This window comes from Epinephelus lanceolatus, chromosome 12 (genome assembly GCF_041903045.1).
Source record: "Epinephelus lanceolatus isolate andai-2023 chromosome 12, ASM4190304v1, whole genome shotgun sequence".
Lineage (NCBI taxonomy): Eukaryota > Metazoa > Chordata > Actinopteri > Perciformes > Serranidae > Epinephelus > Epinephelus lanceolatus.
The window spans coordinates 37,369,017-37,377,328 of NC_135745.1; positions in this window are offsets into that span (position 1 = coordinate 37,369,017).

An 8,312-nucleotide genomic window follows, 5' to 3' on the forward strand; every position below is an offset into this window, starting at 1 on the left:
TTGCACTGCTTTGTGCTGTGTTGATTGTTGACTGGCAGGGACAAACAGGATGCTCTGATCCTCATAATGAACCTTTTGAGAAACACAAAAGGATCACATCAAAACAGGCATTCTGGTATCTCACCTTGAAAACCGCTGTTGTTATTTTCTATATGTTGTGACATACTTTAGTGGATCCACTTCCTTTTCTGCAGGAATGTGCGCAAGTGTTGGAGAGGTGCTGACCCAATGAAAGAGCAAGTGCGTAAACAAGCATGACATACAGCAAGAATACAATACACTAAAGTATGTCACAACGTTTTCTTTGTCACTATGGACAACTGTCAATGTGCTTCTTTGCTTTAATTAGTCAATACAGTGATGGGGGACAGCTCTGACTTAATCCTATAGCCTCTGAGTGTAAAATAGCCTATAGCCTCTGAGTGTATAGCCTCTGAGTGTAAAAGTAAACATATCAACTTGTTCCTTTAGCTCTCTAGCGCCCCCGTTTTGTTTGATGGGGTCAATAATGCGCAGTCCCCTCAGATTATGTGTGGTCATATGCCTACAAAGTTGCGTGGTGATGGGTGAAACCCTTGAGATGTTATACACCTTTATGTGATGAGCCACGCCCTCCGCAATATTCATTGCCTTATAAAAGCTCAGTTTTAGTAAGTTTTCCAACTTTTGCCAAGAGGGAACTTTAGATATTGGTCCCTAGATTATGTTCACCCAGTTTCATGCAGATCGCTCAAACTTCCTAGGAAGAGAAGTGTTTTTCAAAAAAATTCAAAATGGCGGAAAATCTATATAAGCGGAAGTTATGGGTTCTTGAGGCAGATTCAAAGTTTGCAATTTCAATCACTTGCTATAGCGCCCCCCTTTGGCCAATTGATGTAATATTGCTTCATTCCCATCCTCCCATGACCCTCTACCACTGTGCCAAATTTCACATGGATTGACCAAGTCAGTGAGGAGAAAAACGTGGAACAGACACACACACAGACACACAGAGTTTTCATCATTATATAGTGAGATTAATCCTTACCTAATTTATTTATTTATGTTCCTTTCTGCCATTTTTTTTCTGTTGAGGCAATTGGCATTGTTCAAAATTTGAAACTTAATAAACTTAAGTCATAAAAAAAAACCCTCAAAACACTTCTACATATGACAATTATAAACGCAAATGCCGTGTTGCAACCTACGGGCAAAACATACACATGTCACCTGCTGTCAATCACTGCTACTTTTTAAATAGCTGCTGTTCAACTTTTGTGTTTGTTTCTTTTTAGTTTTATATTTGAAACCTGCAACACCTATTACAGTGCAATTTCTAATAGAAAAAAAAGAGAACATCATTGTGTCACACTAAAGTCCAGTTGTTACTTTAATAGAAATACAATACGTTTACAGCACTTGGTCATCAGATAAATGAGCACAAATTCTAATTGTGTGGTGTGCAAGTACAAAAATGCTATTCCCAATGCTGTTCCTTATATATGGCTTTCCTTACCTCCAGATGACGCACATTTTCATACCTACATCTGCAAGTCTAACTTGAGGGTGCTGTAATTTTTCTTGCCAGTGAGAGGCACAGCTTGGACTGGGAGAAGGGCAGCACCAATATAGTTGAATAATGTAGGCAGAGTTGGTTTTGGTTGCCTCCATCAGCAACACAGTATCATCACTGTCTGCACAGCTTTAAAGGGGAACACCACTTAAATTAAAAATCCCACTCTGTTATTTCCACGGCCAAGGAAAGTTCAATCAGTATCTTTGAACATGAGCTAAACACTACAAAAGCCGGAAACCAGAGAGGCAAGTCTCAAGCTTTTGTGGACCCAGAAAACTTTTGTTTTATTTTTTTAATACCCAAATGAGCTTTAATCTATTGTAGTGTTCTCAGTTTCTAAACAGAAAATGTACCCATTTACTCAGATCAGTGTCATTAGCCCCTTTTACACGAATGTGTCTGCGAATGTTGGGCCATTTTGCCGGCCAGCTGCGAGCCTTTATACACACAGAGGTGGATTGGCGAGTTGATCCGAGGCGCCCAATTTTCCGTCTCGTAGGGTAGTCATATTGGCAGAACCTTTTTGGTTTAAACAGACCGAGGCGCCCTTCCGCAACGGGAGGGGCTGTTGAAGACTTGTGGGAGGAGCTGTTTATGACACCACATGTGCGACCCACAGGTGGTGGATAAACAGGAAACAGCGACTTACAAGAGAATAACCAAAAGACTGACCAGCCGCGGCTTCCCTCTCACGTCACTGTTTATGTCACACACTGAGCTACACGTTTTGTTACTTGCTCACGCCCCCCATTGCCCTGAAAAAGGCACAGTCTGTATAAACAAAAGTAGGTAGGCAGCATTTTGCCGCACTCCCCGATTTTGTTTTTATACTGCCAATGCTGAAAAAAGACTGATTGGGCTTTCCTGCAGATTTGCACAATTCCTGTTTAAAAAGGGCTACTGAGACCATCTTTCTCCATTCATTGTGCCAACCTCTAGAGTTTTAACACGCAATTCTTTTTTTGGGATATGGTAGAGAATTGTTCATGTGTGCTAGTATTTTCGGATCGTCTTAGACCATAAAAATAACACGTATGAATTTTGAAAATGGGTGCAGTTCCCCCTTTAATTATGTGTTATATTTGTACGGTCCTGCAGGTGGTAGTAGAGATAGAAGTGGGCCTATTGTCCTGATCATGGTGGCTTTCTCTACCTAAAAATGAACAATAAATTCCCAAATTAAAGGTTTTCACAAACCATTTTGAGCCAAGGAACAACAAATCTCTGACCCATGCATGTGTTGATTTATACCACAAGATGATGTCAATTAATGCCAATCAAAAATAGGAGCTACATAAAATCCTGCACCAAATAAGTTTGGTGATATTTGGTAGAAAATTCTAGTTTTGCTTTTAAATAAATCAGACGGAGTGTCTTTAAAGCTTTTGTCTATAAAGCTGCAGTTCACTGTGCCCTTGCTTATAGAGGAACTAGGACAAAGCAGGAGGACACAATCAAACACAGCTGTCACATTCATGCAAACTTTGGGTGGTAAGGTGGCGTCACATTTTAGGCTTTGGTGATTACTTATTGATATTTCCTGGCCTCTGCTTTATATAACTCAAAAGATGGATTCATGGAATAGCTGGAGGAACTAATGGAGCAGAACTGATGCAGTTCAGGCTCTAGCTATTTTTTCTGTGACTGACCACAAGGAGATTTTACAAATATGTGGAGCACCTGAAAAATAAAGGGAAGAATAAAAACCTGGTACACAGTGCAAGGATGGTGCACGTTACCCCCCAAAACATTCTCAGGCAATGCAAGAGGGTAAGAGCTCTTCCCCCAGCAACTGATTAGCAATGCAAAGGTCCATATGAAATGGCTACTTTAGCAGGCAGTCTTAATACTAGCCTCACCTCTTGCCTCAAGTGGTGGAACGTTTGAGTGTGATGACTTTTAACTGGGTTGTGCCTTCTGGCATGCATAACATGCATGGTCCATATAACTGGAGGGTTCAGTAGAAAGTGATTTACTTTTTAGCTATAGGTGCCTCTTTCTGTTTATATCAACAGGGATTTATTCCTGTTTCTTTAATGAAAGCCCCAGAATATGGATCACGCTTTTTGTATGCTATTTGATAGACTCTTGGATGTTGCAGGTGCCTCCCAGCTGGATCACAAGGATTGCATACCACAGTGCTTGCAAAGATGTAAATATTTTAGTGCAAGCACACTTTGGGCTGCATTGCTTCAGCTACATTACTGCTCTACCAAAGCTTTTTAAAGGTGATGCACAGAATCACACGTACAGTACACTGCAAATGACAATTAAAAGAACTGCTTTAAATAAATGAACATATCTAATTCCAGGAGACTAAACTTAACCCCAGTAGAGTAGCTGTTACTTTTAAAGATAGTTTAATTCACTTAAAAACATTTTCTTGAAGTTTGTGTGTGAATGTGAGCAACATATCCTTATACAACAGTTTGCATGATATCTTACAAATGAGCATCCCTGCTGATTAGGTTAGGTTTAGGAAAAGAACCATTGGTTGTCGTCACATTATGCAGTTAACATGACGACATGATGTGACAAGGTGATGTCATAAACCTATGTGACTTAAAATAACTCTCTTCATAGGTGTATTTTATTGATCCCAAGGGGAAATTATGATTTGTTACAGCTGCTCCAATGTAAGGAATAGAGAATTCTAAGAAGAATATGTGTATGAAATTAAGCGCGTAAATATAAAGCAATAAATAAGATAAAGTAGAAATGAAATGTGCATTAAAAATAAAATAAAATGTACATTATGCTACCGTGTTTAACACTAGTAATTAAGATATAAAATATCAATATTAATATAAAAATATTAAAATAAAATATATAGTCACTGTGCTGAGACTGTAAGTGTGAATATCTTAACTACAACATATGCATCAGTGGAATAAAACAACAATAGAATAATTTATTATGTAACAATTAAAAGGATTTCTTAGGTGTGATAGAAATGATCTGATTATGGTAGATGAAAAAAATCTCTATCCCATGCTTCCACATATTTGTCATTTGCATCTAAACACAAAGTGAGAAAGATTAGCAGACATAGGTCTACACACACGCTCGCACACATAGAGACAGAGCTCTATGTGGGATCAGAAAAGAGCAGAGGAGCAGAATCGCTTGCTGACCAGTGCAGAGAAATGCTCCTCTGGTGCGAACAGCCAGGCGACTGCTGATGGGCAGCTGCACAACAACTGACATATCGGGGCGCTTCTGCGTCCAGTGTAAACATGGCCTAAGTATGAACCATGAACGAAGACAGCCCAGTGTGTGTGCGCATGTGTTACCTGTGTTGTCATGCATGTGTTGGAGGTTGTGTGGAAATTTAATGTTTTCCGTGCCAATCTTCTGCCACGGTGAATTACGTAGGGTACCTTTCTATATCGATGATACACATGTATGTATCTGAATTTCTAGGAAAAAACACAAATGTTCTTTCCACTGCTGAATCCAACAAACAGCAGGATGTGAGGACTGCTGTTATTATACTGCTCATATTATACATTGGTATCATCACTCGCAGCTCGTAGGTTATCCAGTTCCACCATTTTACACTTCCTCACACTTTGAGAAGAGACTTGCAAATTAGTTATTTGATGCGTACATGAATATCCCCAGTGTTTACAGACAGTGAGTTTATGTTCAGTAACAGCAGCTGATGTCTGGCAGATCAGTCCTGCTGTGAGCCGTTCCAGCACAGCAAGACTTCAACCTTCCTGCCTGGCATGAATAACAGCCTCCTTCTTTTCATTGATCTCATGATCAGAGGATGCATGTAGCTGTACATTTCTTTCACATTTTCTAGTTAACATATAGATTAAAACCCACATAGCATGGAGTACTGGGGATAAGGCGTTTGAGTACAGCATCTCATTATGTCATCACATTAAAGTCCCTCATTCAGTAGAGGTTCCAGAAACGATACAGAACTGTATAATTTAACTTTAAAATAAACAACAGTGCATAGATCTATTTTCTTATGTACCTGTCTGTTGATATTGTTCCACCGTCCTCCTCACCATCACCACCAGCGTCCAAGCAATGCAAGAAACAACAGATACAAAGTCAGACACCAACAGTCAAAGATTCCATAATAAAGCTTTCTAATCTTGTGTCATAGTGTCACATAAAACCTTTTAGGCAAAACAGCATTTTCAGGTTTTTGTGATCTGGGACTCTTGCTTGCATTAGGCTCCCTATAGCTGAATGAAAAGTCACACCTCGTGCGGCTGACAAAGCTGAAAATCAATGGTGCTGGGAAGAAAAGTGAAAACAGCATTAAGGAGAGTCTTTTTAAAACACTGTGTGTGAAGTAGGGCACTGCTCTCCAGAGATGTAAGTGTTTTTCATACCTACAATACCATGAGGTAATGCAAACAAATTTCACAAATAATCATGGTAAACTACAGCAAGACTGTGAGGGAGGAAAGCAATAAGTCATAAATTCAATCAGGTCTTAGTTTATGTGTAATCTCAGATGCTGGCAGTTATCTTAAAGGGAGATGGTGCAATGCAAAGACATAATCTTTAGGCATTCATTTTTTAATGGAATAAGATGAGACAGCTCAGAAGCAATCCATGCAACCCATGTTACGAGAAGGACAAGCCAATCTAGTAAATTCCAGTTGGCTGTAACTGCTGCGAACTGGGATACAAATTGTCAGTGAGCTTCTGAAGTAACAACTGCAGACAGTTTAAGGATGAACAGGTACTGAGCAGCAGCCTAGCATGATGCATATAAACCAAGGGGCAGCCTCCGGAGCTGAAAAGTGAAGCCAATGGGGAAGTGCCAAAAACTGCAGTTCCTTGCTTGGCCTCTTGAAGCTGTTACCAAATGCCAGTAAATCCCAATAGACTCCCATGTTAAAATGCACATCATTACAGCAAAAATAGCATGCTTACAGTCTTTATGGGGTGGTCGGATTTTTATACAACTCACTGGTTTAGATTTTATTAAGGTTAAAAGTTAAATATATGTAAGGGCGGGGCTGCTTGGGCTCTGGGCATCGCTACAATCTATGAGTTGCTACGTCCATTATTTTATAGTCCAGGGATAGACAACCTGTGGCTCTTTAGCCCTTCTCCAGTGGCTCCCTGTGGCTTTGACAAAAAATTATATGGAAATGAGTAACAGTTATTTTTTTAACATTTAAATTTGCATTTATCATTGTTGTAGCCCTAAAGTGATTCTTACATTTTCCAGTTTCATAAATGTGTAGCCTGTACACTGCCTGGTGCCTTTTCCTAATCTCAATAGTGATGGCTAAGCTTGAGTCTCCTTCGTGAGGCTAGCCATTGATTCCAAATCCAAAACAAAATGTCTCGGAGGAAAAAAGAGAATTTCAAAGTGAGTAGAAAAATTTGTTTGCTTTCACTAATGACACCGCAAAGTTGAGTAGCCCATTGCAGAGTAGCTATACTTAGTTGTTAAACATATTAATGAATGCTCATTTAGACCTGTTAGGAAAGTTTATAGGCTAACGTAGATTAAATAGGCTTTGTTGCAGTCATTATAAATCATTCTTATATTTGCTACAAACATCTAAATCCAGCCGAGTCGTAGAAGAAAATGTTAGCATTGTACTTTTCTGAAAACCACAAATACGTTACAATTGCATGTTTTGTATGTATCGTATTAGCGGCTCGATAGTGACATAATAGGCTATATAAGCTAACTTTGCAAACGGGAGGTGGAGGGGAACATGGATGGCGTGTCACCTAGGTAAGATGCTTGCCAAGCTGTAAACCCATGCTGACGTCTGTTTGAGATCAACCGAGCAGCAGCAACATCAGGGGCTGAAAGATGAAGCCAATGCGGAAGTGCCAAAAACTGCAGTTCCTTGAATGGCCTCTTGAGGCTGGCTCCAGAAGCGAGTCAATCCCCATAGACCCCCGTGTTAAAATGCCCAACTCTACAGCATAAATAAACATGATTACAGCCAAGTACAAAAACGATTTTGGTCTCTACTGCTAATTTTCACCTTTATGACAACTGTACAGGGGGTGAATTATTTTAGAAGTCACCTGTTTACATTTTATTGCTGAGTGACAGGCGGTCTGCCAATAAGTGTCCTCGGCTTCTCAGTCAGATCCGGTCTCTCGCCCAAATATGGTCACTTATAGCTCCAAAAGACCAAGATGGCCAGGTTGAAATGCCACTTTCAAAACAGCAGTCCACAAACCAGTTGGTGACGCCACGGTAGCTACATCCATTATTTCTACAGCCTATGAGACCAACAAACAACAATACAGGTTGTGATTTAACAAATCATTGCTGTGTTTCCAAACATGGTTGTTTTGTAGCACCCTGATGCTGTTTTTTCAGTAGGGTTAGTGCCAACAAAAGCAGCTGTGCAAATGTAGTTCATTCCTATAAAATCTTCTATTCAACTGTAATGATTAATAACTAAAACCCACTGTATGTGCATCAGCACTGTTACCACTGAATTGTGCTATGATTTAGAAAAACCATGATTAATATTCTGCCCAGTCCTCTGTAGTCCTGACTATCTACAGGAAGCTGCAGCTTTTCATCGCCAGGCAAAGTTTATGTTAAATGCTTGTTCTGTATTCCCACCCGACCACTTTGATGTTCATGCTGTGTTTTATCTTATCGTGGACATTCATTTCTTTCTACCCTCTGTGACCATCACAATTAATTTTTTGACAACACCATTACACCTTGAACACTGCTTTCATCTCAAGCTCAGGCTCAATCTGTTCCAGCCTTTATCCGTGTGTTGGTTTGTGT